This window comes from Electrona antarctica (assembly GCF_951216825.1).
Source record: "Electrona antarctica genome assembly, chromosome: 1".
Taxonomy (NCBI): domain Eukaryota; kingdom Metazoa; phylum Chordata; class Actinopteri; order Myctophiformes; family Myctophidae; genus Electrona; species Electrona antarctica.
The window spans coordinates 21,354,050-21,373,643 of record NC_136806.1 but is presented as its reverse complement, the minus strand read 5'-3'; the positions used below and the strand labels follow the sequence as shown (position 1 = coordinate 21,373,643).

At 45.0% G+C, this 19,594-nt stretch overlaps 1 protein-coding gene across 2 annotated transcripts in view; it reads right to left on the bottom strand.

The window, feature by feature from the left end:
* Positions 1-7,217, bottom strand: part of LOC306923957 (uncharacterized protein) — a 210,427-nt gene extending 203,210 nt beyond the window's left edge. For both annotated transcript variants that reach the window (XR_013790115.1, XM_079502302.1), the window contains exon 1: positions 6,974-7,217. The gene's annotated coding sequence lies outside the window, so the exon portion shown is untranslated. The remainder of the gene's footprint in view (positions 1-6,973) is intronic.
* Positions 7,218-19,594: the final 12,377 nt, after the last annotated feature.

Genomic DNA, 19,594 nt, shown 5'->3' with positions numbered 1-19,594 from the left:
CATAAACATCAGAGTGCTCCATGACATGCATGCAGCAAGCTGGCTGAGATGCTATAGCGATGTGGTTAGCTCAACGTGTTAGCATAGGTTAGCATCTATAAAATAGTCTGCAGATAATTTTCCAGATGTTCCACAGCCTTGGGACCAAGAACCCCGCCCCCTCCCCCCAATCTCCGTTAAGAGAATACAGTTAAATTCGAATGTAGGTAATCCAGGCCAGGTGAGGACAGAAATATGTTTTAATATACTTGAAAGAATATCAGACCAAGTTGGGGTGCACTACTGCACTTGGTGTGTCTTGCATGAAACTTGAGCACAGTTCAAAGTGACATACATGACAGTACAGAGCTGTGTGTTCTACACTATCATTAACAGACCAGCCATCTTTTGGTTTCAAAGGAGGAAAAAAATTGCAATTCAAGAGACCTCATTGTACACGAAAGGCCACAGGACAAATCCTTTATTGCATATGTGAGCCCCTATCACTCACTGTACTGTAAGTCATTCTGGATACAAGCGCTAGCCAAAGTAAATCATCAAAATTCAAATATGATTTTGCAACAATGGAAATCAGAATCTAGCCCCCTGTTCCAGCAGTGGCTTAGAGCGCTACACATGGAGAGATTTCGGTATGCAATCAACAAAAAAGATCACGTCTTCCTGAAAATATAGTAAGAGAAATGCGAAACCAATTCCAACACAAGGTGGAGCATTTGGAGGTGGAGCATTTGGAGGGGTTTTCCTTTTGCTTAAATTCACTCTTGACATCCCAAATCCCTGGCTTTAACCGCCTTGGTCTTTAACTGACTCATAATATTGTAGCGACGCTCTGTTCTGACCTTTTCAAACTGTAATTTAGGCCACCTTAAGAAGCACCACCAGGGCAAAAAATGTATACTGCGGCTGTTTATTTGGTCACCGGTAAGCTGGTCCATGCAGGAGCAGAAGCCAGTGAGAAAGTAGCATGTGGAGGGCGCTAAAATGCCACACTATGTGAGCGGGCGCACGTATGTGTGTGTGTGTGTGTGTGTGTGTGTGTGTTTGTGTGTGCCGGGGAGTTGATACATGCACGATATCAGTTGTAAGGACAGAAGGGGCTGTACGCAGGCAGCCGTGTGTTTTGAGTGTTTAGGTGGGAGTTTGCCTGTGTATGGTGGTGCTGTGCTGTGGTGGAAGTGCATAAGCATGAGATTAGCTCTGTGTGTGTGTGTGTGTGTGTGTGTGTGTGTGTGTGTGTGTGTGTGTGTGTGTGTGTGTGTGTGTGTGTGTGTGTGTGTGGCTGAGAAAGGGATTAGTGTGGACATTGCTGAGCTCAGAAGCCAAGGGGAAGGCTAGACCCTGTGGATTAACAACTGGTAATCGACAGAGAGTATGGGGTTGAGAGAGAAAGCCAGATGTAGAGGAAGATGGAGAATTGGGTTTGGGTGGAGGAGAGGAGAAGGAGCCCCTGCATCCATTTATCTATCCATCTATCTGTGCTTCTTGTTTAACTCGAGAGTAATCTTTTCTCTTCTGTGCTGTGAAGCTTTGTGGTGTGAGGGAGAGGGAGAGAGAGAGAGAGAGAGAGAGATAGAGAGAGAAAGAGAGAGCCTGGTCAGAGCTGAGCAGAACAGCATGCAAATGAGGTCTGTCTGTCTGTCCGTCCGCCCGTCCGTCTCGGCCTAGGGCAATACATTAAAAGTCCTTCATGTGTGCGTCCCCTTCACAGACACTGTTTTCTTCATCTCTTTCAGTTATTTATTAGCTCCATGTTCTCAGTCAGTGTGCAGATTTAACCGCTTACTGAACGAGTCCTCTCCACGGTCTGTTACAGAGTTTATCATCTTTTGGGGCTTCAGTACCTCCTTTCCCTGATTTCTGAATCCAAGCACATCCGTTACAGTGATTAAATTAGCCATTTTACAATATCTGTCACCCCTGTAGTACCTCTGTGTACACAATACATATACCCCCCATTTGAGAAATACTGTGTGAAAGCACCATTAGAAACGGCAAAAACATGAATGCCACTTCGTTCAAAGTCACATCTCAGACGTCATAACCTTACCACACTGTAACCAATCAATATGAAACATATCCAATCACTATTATACTCAGACGCTCCACAATCTATTCCATTTTAGTTTGGGGGAATTACATCATGGTAATGAGCATCACGCCTGTCACAGACCTGGGCAGAGCAAGTTCAGTCAGGAAACCTCAGTGCAGTCGCTGCTGGCCCTTTAATTGGGACGCCTCAGCATCACGTTCACATGATTCACTTCATCCAATCACACACACTCATTCCATCTTCATACCGGCTATTTTAACTGGAAGTCTGCACTGCTCAATCTGCTTGCTTGTTTGCTGCTGCACACACTGATACTGCTGCGCTGCTGTCTGCCTAAACATTTGCTGCTCACCCTCCTCCACCCCAGCTACCACCTGTCGTTTTTGGATCTGCTGTTTAGGTACGGGGGATTCGGAGTACCTATGGTTGGGACTGATGTGCTTGATCTGAGAACCTAAAAAGCAGATTCAATTCATCATTTATATTAAATAAATATATATTCCAAATTTCCATCCATTCTTGAGTTGTCCTGACTGAAATATAGTTATTATCTATAGCTATAGTTTATTTAGACATAGATTTAGTGTAGTTTAATTAATTTAATTTGAATTAAGGATAGGTGTGGGTTTGGTGAGGTTACATTCAGGGTAATGATCTGGAGCAGGCATTCAAAGCCCCAACGGCTTTACAGCGTTTCCTTTACCAATACAATGCTATCCGATGTCTGAACATCCCATATTTCCTGCCTCTTAAGTTGATTTTCTCTTTCCCGTCTTCAAGCCCTCGCTCCTCCACCTCTCCCCCATCCCTCGTCTTCCCTGGCATCTCTCACCTCTTTTCTCCAGTAAAATGCAGGTCATAAATTTAGGAACCAAGCAACAGCAAAGAATGTGAGAGCGAGAGCGGTGAAGAAATCCTGAGGAAGACGTCAGGATAAATCACCGACACATGGATCCACATACACACCGAACACACACTTCATTCACTCTCTCCCCTTTCTCTGAGGTCATACAGTGGTGCAGTCACCTTTTTCCATTCTCTCCTCTGTCTGTCTCATTCCTCTCCCTAGCCTGCATTCCTTTATCTCTGTTGAAGTCCTTTATATAGCACTTAATCCCAACCTTGCATGCTAAAAGTGGCCTTTTTTCAAACAACTTTGACTTTCCTTCACAATGTATTATTTTTTTCCTGCTGCCATCATTGCTCTCTCTCGTCTCCGCACCTGACCCACGCAGCTGCCTCTTGAAAACTCTATTCATTCTATGGCCTCTATCGTTTGCACCCTGAGAACAACTAGCTTTTCACATTCTCACTTCAATGACTCTCACTGTATCAATAAATAAATAACCTTCAGTCTCAATGAGTTCTCTTTTCTGAACAAACCTCATGATATGGTTTAGAAAGCCTCAATGCTGCAATATGAAAGAGTCAAAGGGTCTTCACCAGGGAGCTCGGGGTCTGCAGTTTTTGGCAGAGGTTTGATGTAAAGGGATAAAAAGAGCAAACCAAGTACAGAGCCAATGGTCGAGTTTAATATTGAGGCAGAATGGCTAAATGTCTAAAACATGAATTCATAGATTTATCTTATATATTTAATCTTTTACCAAAAAAAACATTTATACAACATTGATGATAATGCTAAGTCTATGAATCTATCTATGAATTATATGAAAAGGTTTAATCTGCACAGTTCTATACAGTCAGGGGGGGGGGGGGGGTCCCTGCTTCATCTCTCTCCCAGCTAAGGGGTTCTTGACCTGAACAACGCTGAAGACCCCAGGTTGCGTTAAGAGAATAGCTCAGCTGCTTGTGATACCCTGGGCCTCTTTAGCGGTGGAGGTCAGCCGTGCGGCGCGCTGTGCATGACAACCTTGGGGAAAATGGCCCTGATCTCAGCCTCTGGCCAAGGCAAATGGAGGGATTATAGAGTCAACACACAGGACTCTCACTCGCACTCAGAGGCAGGAAATAAATACACCCCACACAGATGACGGCTATCTCCCATGGCAAACACTGTGCGTGTGTGTGTGTGTGTGTGTGTGTGTGTGTGTGTGTGTGTGTGTGTGTGTGTGTGTGTGTGTGTGTGTGTGTGTGTGTGTGTGTGTGTGTGTGTGTGTGTGTGTGTTGGGGGTTGGGAGGGTGGATGAGTGCTGGCCCGCTGTGTGTGTGTGTGTGTGTGTGGGGGGATTTTCCCTCAAAGCGAGAAATATCCATCCCCACCAAAGAGGTCTTGGATTAATGTGCATTTTGTGTGTTTGTGTGCACATATTGTGTCTGTCTATCTGTTTATGTTCGCATATGGAGAGGGCTGAGCGACTGACTGTTCAGCCATTCCTGCCTGCCTGCGTGTGTGTGTGTGTGTGTGTGTGTGTGCGCGTGCGTGTGTGTGTGTGATAACGTGACTGCACCGTGCATGTATCACAGCCACAGGCAGCTCAATACTGAGCTGTGATGGAGGGAGGCGTGAGAGTGGAGTGAGACAGGAGGAGAGAAGGACGAGGAAGAAAAGAGAGGAGAGGCTCTTCAGTCTCATTTGGGTTCCATTAATGATGACCTGACTGGCGTAATCTCTCCAAATTGGAAATCTGATAAGAAGTTGCTGGAGAAAAAAATGATTGTGATCGAGAGAGAGAGAGAGAGAGAGAGAGAGAGAGAGGCTAGAGACTAGATAGAAAGAGAGATAGAAAGATGTATGGGGAGAATATAGAGCAGTGGGATAAACTTAAAATAGACAGCATGTAAAAGAAGGGTTTAACAAAGAAAAAAAGAGACACAGAGTGAGACGTTGGAAGAGAGTTGGAAGAGAGACAGGCAGATGGATTTGAGCAATGTCACAATGTCGCTCATGTCTTGTTTGAATAAGAGCTCCGGTTCTGTCGCAGCGAACTCAGATGAGTGTTTAGATGGATGTCTTGGAATCACTGCAATGTGTTTCATCTCATTCTCTCACATCACCATATTATGAAGAGGCAGAGCTGCCAGGACGTTACAGCCGCACATTTCCCCTCCCGGGAGTCATAAAACACACAGCTATACTTTTACAAAGTGATGCTCTGTATCAAATTAAAACAAATCACGGCAATTCCTTTTCACTGGATAGTACTATAGCTGGCCCAATGCCTCGGATCATGACAAAATGAGAATACTATTTACAGACTCGGTCTGCTAGGCTTCGAGATTAATTTTCTCCCAAAAATGGATCTGCAGACAATATAAAAATCATTTCAAAATGTTTGTTTGTAGAATAGACGGAATGTTGACGTGCTCCAGGCCAGCATTCGATCATGAACTACGAAATAAGATCAACAAAACGAGCTGTGGTTAGCCTACCATAACTAATGACGACGTCCTGCTTTGCCTACATTTCCCTGTCGTTCACCAATCTGTCTTAATCACACATCACTTAAAAAAGTATTATCAAACAATAATATAAATAAATATTCTCAACCGATTCATCAAGCCACTTAAAGCTTTAAGCATGCGCATACTCTCTATTGAGAACTGTGTAAAGGTTAAATGCTAGCCTGGAAACCAGACACAGGAAAAAAGATCCAGTGATATTAGACTGGCCATGTCAGGCTATCTGAATGCAGGATTGCAGGAATGGAGAGAGAGAGAGAGAGAGAGAGAGAGAGAGAGAGAGAGAGAGAGAGAGAGAGAGAGAGAGAGAGAGAGAGAGAGAGAGACAGACAGAGACAGAGAGACAGAGAGAGAGGAGGGGGGGGGGGGGGATTTGAAATTCAGCTCTTAGTGGCAGTCAGCACTTGAACCTTGCTGGCTAAAACACCCTTTGTAAATCCTCTAATTTGACCCTCCCAGACTCCAGCCAAGACCACATGCTGTGTGACTGCAGCCCCTTTCTAATCCTGAACCACAGCCGTTGGTTAGAAGGACCACAGGGGGCGGCTGACGACAGCGGCTTTGATTGCAGGGTGTTTGCTCAAGGTACTGTACACATTCCTCAGTGTTGTTAACGTATCCATTTGTAACTGAGAGTATAGACTGATGTACTAGAGACACAGAGGAACGAATGTAGAGAGTATATAGACTGATGTACTGAGACACAGAGGAACGAATGTAGAGAAAGACAGACTGGAGAAGGAGCATGAGAACAAGAGAGAGATGGATGGATATGAGGGAGGGAGTGCACTGTGATATCCTGAACGTTCAGTGTACAAATGGACCCCTTACGGTTCCAGTAACACAGCCGGGTCAGCTGGGTGGTCACCACAATAAGGAATGAGACGCATGCGTTGCCAAAGTCCTTTTCCTGTTCAGAGACCACAGTCATTTTATAGGACTTACAACCTGAGGGATGGGAGGAGGAGGAGGAGGAGGGGAGGGGGAGGGGAGGGGAGACAAACAGCATGACAGACCCATAGGAGAACCATAGTATTTGCGAGACTGAAATAGAGGGAGATACAGAGAGAGTGTGAGTACCAGAGAGAGAGGGAGATACAGAGAGATCACCTCAGTGGTGTCAATTCAGCACGCATGTGTCCGGCTGTCACTCCAGTCTCCATTAGCGATGATTTGATTGGCTGAGCAAAGTAAGTATGAGCACACTCTTATTATCATACATCATCTCATTCCGGCCAATCACAATTTGCATCCTCACTTTTGTCTTCAATGTTTGTGTTTACACAATATGTTTGTATTTACACAAACACTCAAAACTGGCCATTCATTGTCAATGGAATTCAATGTTTGTGTTAGGACAAAGTGAAGACAGAAAAGTGAGGACGCAAATTGTGATTGGCCAAAATGAGATGATGTATGAGGCAAAGTAGTCGCGCACAACAACACAAGCCACAACCAAAAACAACAGATCCCCAATGGACAAGCGGCAGCACTTCCAAGTTCCAACCGTGTTCAAACAGCAACCAAATAAATACACAGAAGGAACCTATTGCAATTTCTCACCTCTTCTGATGGCTGTGATGCGCTGCTGTGACTGTGAGCTGTCACTCAAACACTTCCACCGCAGCAGCGTCAGGTCGATGTGGCTTCAATCAGAATCATAGAAATGCAACAGCATAAAGTCCAAATGTTGCGACGTCCATTTCCATCCTGTTCCAATGTTTCCATTCAACTTCATTAATTCCAGAATTTGGTCCATTGTTCATAATAACACCAACGCATTCAGGGAGGTCTGCTTCCTTTTCATTTTACCAACACAACAAAACAACTCTCTGCCACTTGCTTGAAAAAAAAGCGCGCCACGGGCTCCTTGCTAATTAACAATAATGTATTGCACCTGTGCTGACCTAGCCCTAGCCCTTGAACCTTGGTGGGAATATACCATTTGCCAAGATTACTAGGGGGAATACAAGTGTTGTGGTGAAAAATAAATAAAAATAAAATAAAACACTGTACATGCATGAGGCAAACAATTTAACTGTTGATAGATAGGAAGTCAATGCTATATTTATAAGTAGTTCACTCATTCGAGGAAGTAAATGTCATTCGCAATGATTTATGGGAGGGTAGTTTCAGCAATATGTCGGCCTACACCAAGGGGCCAGTGAGGCTATTCAACGTTGAGGCGCTCGGCCCTAGTGGTAGGAGGAGGGACTACAGGCGGACCCGTGGATTCATGACCGGGAAACCCCGTGCAGCTGGGCTTTAACATTGAGCGCTCGGTTGCACTTCCGCATTTGACCACCAAAATTTGGTGGTCAAATGCGGAAGTAGACGTTCTGAGACGGTACTTCCGGCAGTCTTCCGGGTGCTTCAAAACGCCACTGAGCAACTTCCACTGACATGAATAGCTGGGGGGGCGGAGCTTCGCGCCAGTTCAGTCTCTATCCTTTTATATACTCTATGGCCTACACAGTGTTGTACCCATAGACATAGGTAGACGCCTCTTCCGGCTCTGGGCTGCATGTCAAAATTGAAAGCACAATTTTCCCAAGATTCCTTGCGAAGCTGCAGAAGCATGAGCACAAGTAATGCAAGTGATTGGCCAGCCGCCAGTAGTCGCCAGTAGTCAGTTGAGCGAGAGACATGGATGAGTGACGTCACTTGGGCAGCGACGCAGCGTGCCTTCAGCGCTTCCCTATGGCGCTTGGGCTTGACTTCCTGCCTTCAATGGAGACACGTCGCTCCAATGAACTGCAGCGGCCTATGAGGCATCTATATTATTTTATATCTATGGTTGTACCCTGCCCTTTATTTCTGCTTTCATATTATTCATTGCGCGCACATTTTTTTGTTTTGTTTTTGTTTATTGTCTTGATTTGTCAAAACCCAAGTTGGCTTTGTCCAAGGCTTAAAAGTCTTTAAATAAATGATTTCTGAAACTTATAGGTCTATATATATACTCCAGTTTTAGGTGATAAGGTGACCACCAAAAAATAACATAACACTGCAGTGGTAAGCGAGTAAAGCGACTCACCCACATCTCTCTTGTCTTTACTAACCAGGTTTTAGGTGGTCACCTTATCACCTAAAACCGAACTTATAGGCCTTATTAATTAAATGAGTGGAAAATTCCCTCATGTGAGCTTGTAGATCGGCTATTTTCAAAAGATTTTGTACACATTTTGAACTTGTGAAATGGGACATTCTGCAAATGAGTACTTTTACGTCTTTAACCCGACGACGATTCTACAAATGTCTTCTAAATCATGACAGTTTTCAGAAAATCCTCATGTTTCTATGAAAGGTTCTCAACCTTTTTCATGTCAAGGACCCCCAGAATTATCTGTATTTGGCCGCCGACCCCATCTGAAAATATGTTGTTCCAGGGACACCCCAGAAGCAAAGTTTTGAGTTGAAAACGTTTGCTTAATATATATTCAAAGATTTGCGCCAGATTTTCACGATTTTTCAAAAATAGCAGACCTACAAGCTACTTAAGTACAATTTGAGGCCGATACTTTTGTAGTTTTACTCAAGTACATTTTTAATACGGGACATTGCAGTATTTATACTTTTACTTAAGTAAAACATTTGAGCACTTTTTCCACCACTGCTCATTGGAGCGACGTGTATCGGACGTGAGGGTGGAAGTGCGGAAGGAACACTACGCCACGCTGCCACTCAAGTGACTACTGGCCAATCACAGCGCCTCATTTCCATCACTCAGTGATGCACAAGGAAGCTTCTTTGAACTAGTCTTGCATTGCCAGACGGTTGCCTCTCGCACTAGTTGTCTGGCTATGCGAGGCTAGTGAAGCACCAACATGGAAGCTTCTCTCACTTTTGTATGTATACGCCCCAGAACCTTTCTATGTCTATGACTGTAGCCACATGGTTATCACAGTGAAATTGAATTTGTCCCGTGACACAGAAACCCTCATTTAAAAGTGTCACAGTGAGCCCATCCCCCCTTCTCTCTCTCTCTCTCTCTCTCTCTCGCTCTCTCTCTCGCTCTCTCTCTCACTACCAGGCACATGTGCATGACACAGATGGAGAAAACAAATATTGTTATAAATAAGTAAAAGAATGAATGAATGGCAAAATGAAAGTCAGAAACAATAATGGTCTGACGCACGCACACACGCTTGTGTGTGTGTGTGTGTGTGTGTGTGTGTGTGTGTGTGTGTGTGTGTGTGTGTGTGTGCCAGTCTGTTTTTCGCCCTCATCCACTTTATTGTCTGTCTGTATCTCTTAATTGAAAGGAGTGTGAAACCTACGTGCTATATGGCTCTCCTCCATTTACCAAAATAATGACTTTTAGAGAGGACTGCCTTGAACAATGTTCTGTCTAAAAATTAAAAATAAAAAATAGAGAGAGAGAGAGGGAGAGAGAGAGAGAGAGAGAGAGAGAGAGAGAGAGAGGCACCTGGGGAGACTCATCTAAAGATGACTGAACAATAGTGGTGGGGAAAGGAGGACAAAAGTAGGTTTGAAAGGAGACAAGATGGAGGCCGGCGGCGGGGGTGTGTGGTTTTCCCTGTGTATCTCCACCAGTCAGGAGGCTGATGCTGAGAGAACCCATCGTCTCAGTGACAATAGGCTCTGGCCTTTAGCTGTTAGCTTAGCTGATAGTGCTGGAGAGGTTGGGTTTTGTTGCTGTTTTCTTTTCTTTTTTCTCTCCCCCTGCCGCTCTTCCCTCTTTTATACATTCTTCTATTGTTTCCGCTTTCTATTGTCTTCTGGCTATTCTGTGGAGGCTAATTAGAGAAGGGTACTAATTAATATGGAATAAAACGAGACAACCTTTGCTTGACCTTTTAAGATGTGGGAGGGATGACACCAGTCGGTTGCTTTACACACACAAAAAAACAAAAACAATGAAACAGGGACAATAGAAGGGGAGGTTAGGTTATGACGAAGAGAGAGAGAGGCAGTTGCGTTTGTCTCTCACCCAATCGGTGTTTAATGATGCAGGCTGTGGAAGTCATGTTGGACTGGGCTCGGAAAAGGTCAGGAACGCTAGCATGGAATGCCTCTAATTAACGTTGGCTGCTTCTGTCAGGTAGCAGTAATCTGGTATATTGGCAGGGTCACTATATTGATAAAGCACCTACCATATGTGATGATAATAATAATAATAACGAGAAAATAATGTTCCTGAATAAATGGAGCTACTTGATGTCTGATGATGTGTTGACCCACATGACATCACAGGGAGCGGGTTATAAGAAGGGAATAAAAGTGGAAATAACATAGTGGGCTCGCTGCCCAAGCCCACAACAACAACAACAACAACAACAACAATAAGAAGAATACAATGATAATTACTTGAGTTATTACCTTATGGAAAATCACCCCTGTGTGAAGTGAGGGGCGCTCTAATCATCGTACATCATGGCGTAAATTCTCCATTCATTGTCAATGGGAATTTAATGTTTGACGAAAATCTACACTAATAGCTGAATATAGGAGGGGCTTGTAGATTTATTTTGAAAATATTTGGATTAAAAAAATGTAGGAAACACAAAATAAAGGGGTATTCAGTTCACTCGTGATCCATTACATTTGGTCCGCGACCCACATCTGGGCACTCTCTATACAGTATTCAATCAACACACATCTACAAAACAGGTCATAATCGTGTTCATGATGAAAATGGTAATGTTCACAAGTATCTACTCTGACGCTCGTAAATTGACTGATATCAGAGAACTATATGACGTCAACAGCAGAGCACTCTGAAATAGGAGCAGATCTCTCTCTCTCTCTCTCTTTCTCTCTCTCTCTCTCTCTCTCTCTGCCCCCCCTCTTTCTCACTCCATCGTGTGTCTGTGCTGGTCTGCCTGATAAGCACATGCTTTGTTACTGTGGATACTGACACATCATCTTCAACAAACACAGCTTTCCTCTTAATTGGCCTTAAACTACTGACAGAATGGAGAGAGAGAGGGTGAGAGAGAGAGAGAGAGAGAGAGAGAGAGAGAGAGAGGACAAGTGAAATGGAAGGAGATCTAAATCATCTTGACAGCTTGGGAGACTTTGCTGCCATCTCAGTATTTTCTCTCCTCTTCTCCACATAGCACATCAGTATTGACAGCTCTATTGTACCAGCCCTCTCTCCCTGGCAATGAACACAATGAGGATATAGTCTTAGTGTAGACATTAATCCACGTGCTGCATCATGCCTCACATCCTGCCAGACAAAGCCTTTTTTTTAATACTTTTACTATTTTTAACTGGGATGCCTGACCGATCCTCACCCCACCCTGACCCCTATCTGATGAACATGAGTGAACCTCTGGATTTTCAGGACAATTCAATTTGGCCAAAAATAAACTAAACAGAATCCTTGCACTTTGAAGTTGCGAGCATGTTCAAATTGTCTGTTAGTCAAATCTTCTCTTCCTGTGATTCGTTTTCAGTTATTCTATTTTTTTCCTTCTCTGCCATTTTTTTCTTCTCTGCCATATCTTCTTTTGAAAACAGAGTTTACTCAACATCTGAAGGAGCTCAGAAGCGGCCAACTCCCTTTTTAAAAATGAAGAGAGGACTTATACCGGCTTAGCCATAGCACATTCATCTGACATTGGCATCCTAAGCCCATGCACTCATTTTGTGCAAGACAGACGTGAGAGACGAGGGGGAGGGACAGGGGGGGGGGGGGGGGGGACTCGGGGGGAGAGGTAGTAGTAGTAGCAGCAGCAGCAGTAGTACTGTAGCAGTAGCAGTAAGTAGTAGTAGTAGCAGTAAGTATTAGTAGTAGCAGCAGCAGCAGTAAGTAGTAGTAGTAGCAGCAGCAGCAGTAAGTAGTAGTAGTAGCAGCAGCAGCAGTAAGTAGTAGTAGTAGCAGCAGCAGCAGCAGCAGCAGTAGTAGTAGTAGTAGCAGTAGCAGTAGCAGTAGCAGTAGCAGTAGCAGTAGCGGTAGCGGTAGCGGTAGCGGTAGCAGTAGCAGTAGTACTGTAGCAGCAAGTAGCAGTAGTAGTAGCAGCAGCAGTAGTAGTAGCAGCAGTAGTATCAGAAGTAGCAGTATTAAGGCTACGTAATAGTTAAAGGCCTACTGCCTTTAAGTAACCCTGCTCAGCTGCCTGGTTTGACAATGTTGGCCATGGGAGGCGCTGGTCCGTGGTTCAGGCTAATGTCCCAGATTAGTGCGTTTTAAACCTTGCTGAATGGAGCTCACTGGGGACTTGAGTTTGCAAGGTTCTGACACTATAGGCCCCCCCACAAGAGAGCCCTGGGGGAAACCCATTCTCCAAAGACCTGATACTCAGCAGAAATATAGGATGGCCTGGCTGCTGTGAAAATAATAATCTCCTTTATGTTTTTGTTTTACGTCATGACTTATTGCTGTTAATTGCCATACTATACACTGCTCGGCTGAGCCAGTTTGTAAACCAGCACAAAACTACACAGTGTAAACTCCGTCCAAATTTTAAATGATATACTTTTCAAGTGGCACACAGGATAAGATGGTACCTATTTGAGTTATCTTCCTGTGGCGCTGGTGAGTGGAGGCCAGGCTGTTAGAAGCCAGGCTGAGGGCCAACACTGAAGCCAGTCTGCCAGCACCCAGTGCCCATCAGTTATAGAAATTTCAAACTGGAAATGGCTATTGAGTCTAGGTACTATCCAGCACACCCCCTATTCAAGACGTATCAGCTCCTTTGCAGCCGTTTCAGCCCGTGAAAACACCAGGCAGGCCAACAGAGCTAGTCCCTCACAGTGGCTGCGTTTACATGGACAGATATATTCCACTTGTATTCAGAGTCATTGCTCATTCAGAATACAAAATGCTCATGTAAACACCTCAATTGGAAAAGAATATTCCATTCCGGTCTGACCCGAATTCATTTTCATTCGGGTTTGAAGGGGTGGTATATACCGTTTGAATCAGATACATTTACAATCTAAACACGTTATTCCGAACGCTACTGAGAGTTTTACACATGTCTGCCCTTAATAGTGCTGTAAATGAATGAGGAATAGGCTATTTTTATTCAGGTTCCATGTTAACAGTTGGGTATGAATCTCTGTTTGGAATGAATTAATTCTGAAGGAATAAATATTGTCCATGTAAACGCAGCCAGTGATACACATAGAGACTATAAATGTCCCTAGCCCTATACATCAGCTATTCGAAAATAGCTGCTCTCTAAACTCGCAAAACAAAAAAGGTTGATGCCAGGGTTAAAGTGGTTAACTAGACCCGCACTGTAAAATCCTGATTAACACGGTGCACAGGTGCACAAACTGACCCCGGTCGTCACACACACATACTTCAACAGTACACAAACATACACAACCGTGTCTACGCGCGGATGATTCTGTGCAACATGCTCTTGTTCTAATGCAACGATTAGACAGGCTAAATATAATAAAGAGGATCTACGGCAGCCTAATCTCCGCTAAGCTCCATTTGAGAGAGATGGACGAGCTACCGGGCCTCTAAGACGATCAGCGCGTAAATAAGAGCTTTACTACCTGGACGGTTCCAGTATCCGCCTTGTAAACCCCCCACCACCACAGACCACTGTCTGTCACCCAACACAGCGCACCATAGCAGCTGCTGGCCATTTCCAGAGCAAGTTATATAGTGTGCCCTGGTCTGACCTGGCTGCTAAACATGCCTGTTAACATGCTGCGTCCAAAGGCACTCACTCATTCATTACTCCCTATAGGGAGTTCTATCGGTAAGGTACTATACTGAACGTTTTCCTTTCAACACATTGCATGATGGTGTGTATGGTTTGCGATAGTGACCATTATGGTGTACCCTACGCGTTCCACTAAGATGTATTGTGGGATAAAATCTTGTCACATAAAATCTTGCAAAAACATGCAAGACCTTAGACATGCACATCACTTAAAAGTCTTTACACATTGAAATGTAAACATTCACCAATGACTGGGAATTTGAACAAAGAATTTCACCCATGCTTCTTAACAAACCAAACCAACAGCTTCAAAGTGTTAACAACATGCCATTGCTTTTGACGATAGCTTGTTTATTCAATTATTCAATCAATCTATAGTAGAAACTGTATCTGTGACCCAGCTAATCTATGTGTGTGTGTGTGTGTGTGTGTGTGTGTGTGTGTGTGTGTGTGTGTGTGTGCGCGCGCGGCGCGCGTGCGTGCGTGCGTGCGTGTTTGTGATGTGCGTGCGTGTTTGTGATGTGCGTGTTTGTGATGTGCGTGTGTGACCTGAAATGCTTTAGGCAGCAGCACTTAGACTCAACCATAGTCTGTTGCAACAGCATTGTAATATCTGTTTATTTCCGACACTAACACGCAACACATATTCACAAAGTCACTGACCCACTGGCACCAGATGAAGCCCCCAAATGGCAAGCAATATAATAACCAAGCTACACTGACAAACTGGTAGGAATGTTGTTTACAAACTCATAACTCCAATGCAACCTAAGATCTTGGACTGCATAACAAACTTTTGAACCTTGTCCAGAATTCTCCTCCTGTGGCCTGTGAGCCTTCATTGCTGCCATGATTTCCCATCCAATTACATATGCAAACCAAACTATAACAAGCTATGTCCCTCTTACAGTGCTGCACTGCCTTTGTATTGCTGACTAATTCACTTTTTAGATTTATTTTATGCGCATGCACATTTGACATGTTCCAGTGTGTAGAGAGAGAAAGTTATATGTTTTTAAAAAATATATTATTAGTTTTTTTAAGAAACTGATGATAGCCATAAACTAATATAATAATTTCCTTGACCCATGAAAAGGAAGGTAGCCGTCTGCCTGATAATAAAGCTAAGGTGACCAGTTCAGAGAAGTGGTTGATCTGCCCCGTTTATTTAATACACCCCACACAGATGACGGCTATCTCCCATGGCAAACACTGTGTGTGTGTGTGTGTGTGTGTGTGTGTGTGTGTGTGTGTGTGTGTGTGTGTGTGTGTGTGTGTGTGTGTGTGTGTGTGTGTGTGTGTGTGTGTGTGTGTGTGTGTATGTGGGGGGGTGGACATGGGGAATGACACCCAGCAGAGGTCATCGGGATCGGGGGTCAAACCCGTGACACGCTGTCAGGCTTAGCAGCCTATAGGTGCCTGGACCGCTACACTAGCCGCCCGGGTCTCGTTTACATGCTTTTTAATTTACTATCAGTGGCTCCTAATCTCAGGAAGGTTATGGCTTTAAAAAGTTCCAACATATTGTGTACACCCGCTGCAGTCTTTGACGAAAACAGTTCAGAAGAGGTGATGGCAACAATGGCACTCTCTGTAAGTACATTCTACGACATGAGGGTGACGGCAACCTTAAGGACAGACAAATGGGCCTGTGGCCAGAAAGTTGGAGATTTTAATCCCCTTACTGGCTGGTGAAACATGGACGCAGAAAACAATCTCAAAATGCTCAAGTAACGCACTTAACTGACCCTAAAGTGGTCACGTGGGGCAGCTCTCAGGTGTGATCGCGTTCTGGAATAGAACGATGGTACATGTCTAGAAAAGACCAAATAATGTCTCCGCCCCGGATGTACAAAGGTTAAAAACTATAATAATTATCTTTAAGGCCTCAACCACCTTCGGCCTTGCCAGCTAACAGCTGACAGTCCCACATATAGCTCCGACGAGGACACTTTTGGCTGCTGAACGCAAGATGGACGTCTGTCGGGCCCAAAAGCGTGGGCGCAGCCAGAGACTGACAGGCAGAGAGACGAGGAGACAGATGACCAGACAGACGGCCCCTCCGGAGACATCCCCCTCCCCCCAACACACACACACACACACACACACACACACACACACACACACACACACACACACACACACACACACACACACACACACACACACACACACACACACACACACACACACACACACACACACACACACACAAACACACACACGCGCGGTTCTCTTGGCTAGAGAAGAGCCTCCTAAACTCTACTTATAGTTGACTCACCCCCTCCTCTCAAACAGGTGGTGACCTTGGTTGCGTGGGCCAACCTGGCAGATCTGTCAAGCTGCAAAGCACTCTGGGTTAGAAATTATTTGGTAGAATCAACCAGACTGATGACCATCCATCCATATACACCCCCCCCCCACCCCCCTCCTCCTTCCCTGCCTCCTCAGAGTTGAGCAGATTAAACCGAGCGCTACCATCTGACTTGTGTCTGGCTGTAGATGGAATTCGTGGCTGTGCTGTCTTGTATCTCCATATGTACTGTATTTCAACTTTTTACGTTTCTTTTGTAAGTTAATGTCCTACTTCTTCAATTCTATATAGCACACTATAGTGTCACACATAAGTACCACACATATAGTCAGTCTGCAAGCTCACAACGCACAGCGTGAACTTGTATATCTGCTATTTTCTTTTTTTAATTGAAAGCGGAATTCCAAAGTGAGAATGGTTAAGTGTATCTGTGGACAATGGAAATAATTAATAAGAGCTTGTGACTAAATAATAACTACATTGGATGCATTGGAAATTGGAAAACAGCAAATGTCTTTCTATTTTCTGAAAAGTAGCAGTTTTGGACATACAAGGTTTCCACCCGACAGCGACGATATGCAAGCAGCCTTCCTCTGTGGAAGGATGGATTGATTGATTGATTGATTGATTGATTAATCGATTGATTGATTGAAATTCTTACTCACATGGTTTGTACAATTGGTACAGTTCAACGAAAGTACAAGTCAATACAAAATCTGCTCCGAGGATAAAACCATAAGACTTGTTTACATCACGGTCCTCCATTTTCAATTCATCAGAACATTTAAAGACGTACAAATACACTTCTAGGCAAAATAAGAAATCATCATATATACAGTGAAAAAAGAGGGAAAGACGTGTACAGTATGGAACAAAGGGGGGGGATTTCTTTTTTTACAGGGGCCGAATTGTAGCCGTCCATAAGTGCTCTTTGAGAGCGGTTTTGAAGGAGTCTAGGGATTCACATTTCTTAACGGCTGTTGGTAGGGCGTTCCACATTTTAGTGGCATGGGAGCGAAATTAATTTAACCCCTTGTTGGAGCCGAATCTGGGTTGAACGTGGTTTGTGGAACTCCATCTGGTGTTGTGATCATGGACTTCGTTGACATTAAGGAAGTATTTTGAGAGGTACACATGCAGGGTATCTTAGAAGTGTAGCGAATCTTGTAGACCAGGCCCATTGCAAGTTGCTGTACCTAAGCCATTCCAACCTATCAAAATTAGCAGAGGTGAGGTGCAGGTTCTGGGAATTAGGCCAAGTAGAAGCCTGACTATAGTTTGTTTTGGGATGTCCGGAGCCTTGTTTTTAGGGCTTGGGGAGGGCTCACCTCCCCATGTGGTAGACACAGCACCTCATACTGTGTCTACCACATGGGGAGGTGAGCCGAAGTGTGTGTGTGTGTGTGTGTGTGTGCGTGTGTGTGTGTGTCTGTGTGTGTGTGTGTGTGTGTGTGTGTGTGTGTGTGTGTGTGTGTGTGTGTGTGTGTGTGTGTGTGTGTGTGTGTGGGGGGGGGGGGGGGGGGGGGGGGGGACAACGACGACAGGAAGTGAGAGCGAGAGAGAAAGGGAGAGAAAGCGAAGATGGAGGAACTACAGATAAAGGGAAAGAGCGACAGATGATGAGAGAGATAAAGGGGAGGAGAGGAATGAAGGTGGAAGAGAGAGAGAGGGGGGGGGGGGTGAAAGGGAAGAGATGTGGCGGAAGGAAGCATGGAGAGCATAATTCCTGGGCTATTCATCACCCGACCGACGCGTTGAGGACCGTGACGACGCCCCCTCGGCTTCACAAGAGAGGAAACCAAAACAAAGTGGGCCTGGCAACCTTAATGACTTCTGATAATATGTGCAGGGAAACAGAAAGCAGGCGGCGCTCGTAAATAACAAGCGCAGCAACAGCTCTCTCGGTCGTCTCTCTGCCCTCCCTCTCTCTTTCTCCTTCCCCTCTCTCAGTTCTTTATTTATTTTTCCGGCAGAAAGATTGTGTTATCTCCCGCAAACAGTTTGAGCAGGAGAAGGAGACGCAGCTCAAGGTGAGGAACGCGCCGGCCATATTAAATAAAGATGCCAGGAAGGGAGAGATAGATGGTGCTTTTTTGCCTAAGAGGGACAACACTGAGAAAACTAAAGAACATGCGGTGGTGGCGGATGGGGTGGATCTCTCTCTCTCTCTCTCTCACCCACACCCACACCCACACACACACACACACACCAAGCTTCATTATCAGCTGCTAGGCGACTGTGTATACATATATACCGACGAGGTGCTAATGTTGCAATCTCACCTGACCGAACCATTCACAGGCCAACCGGAATGGGAGAGAGGTGTAAATGAGATGTAGCACACATGCATTCTCCCATGAGCATTCTCTCTGCCTTTCACACACACACACACACACACACACACACACACACACACACACACACACACACACACACACACACACACACACACACACACACACACACACACACACACACACAGGCGCACACACACACACACACACACACACACACACACACACACACACACACACACACACACACACACACACACACACACACACACACACACACAATGCCTGGGGCTAGAGTGCATTAACAACACGCAACAAAACATCCCACTCAATTTGTTACATAAATACAACGCGTCATAATGCCCCTCTCTGCCCCAACCACCCACCACCACCTCCACACACACACACACACACACACACACACACACACACACACACACACACACACACACACACACACACACACACACACACACACACACACACACACACACACACACACACACACACACACACACACACACACACAGTGCTGCAGATTCCTATAGCCCTGGCCGTGGTGGGGGGTAGTGGGTTAAGTGTCCTGAAAGCTTAGAGCGACTCGCTCTAATAAAATCTCACGCTCAGCTCACCCTGACCCGACACTCCATTTTCTGCCTCAGAGCTGGAGTGCTCTATCCCACCACCATGCATGCATGCGCACGTGTGCGCACACACACACACACACACACACACACACACACACACACACACACACACACACACACACACACACACACACACACACACACACACACACACACACACACACACACACACACACACACACACACACACACACACACACACACACACACACACTCCCCTCCCACCACTGTCAGTCATAAAAATCCCTGGACCTTGCAGGACAGAGCATGGA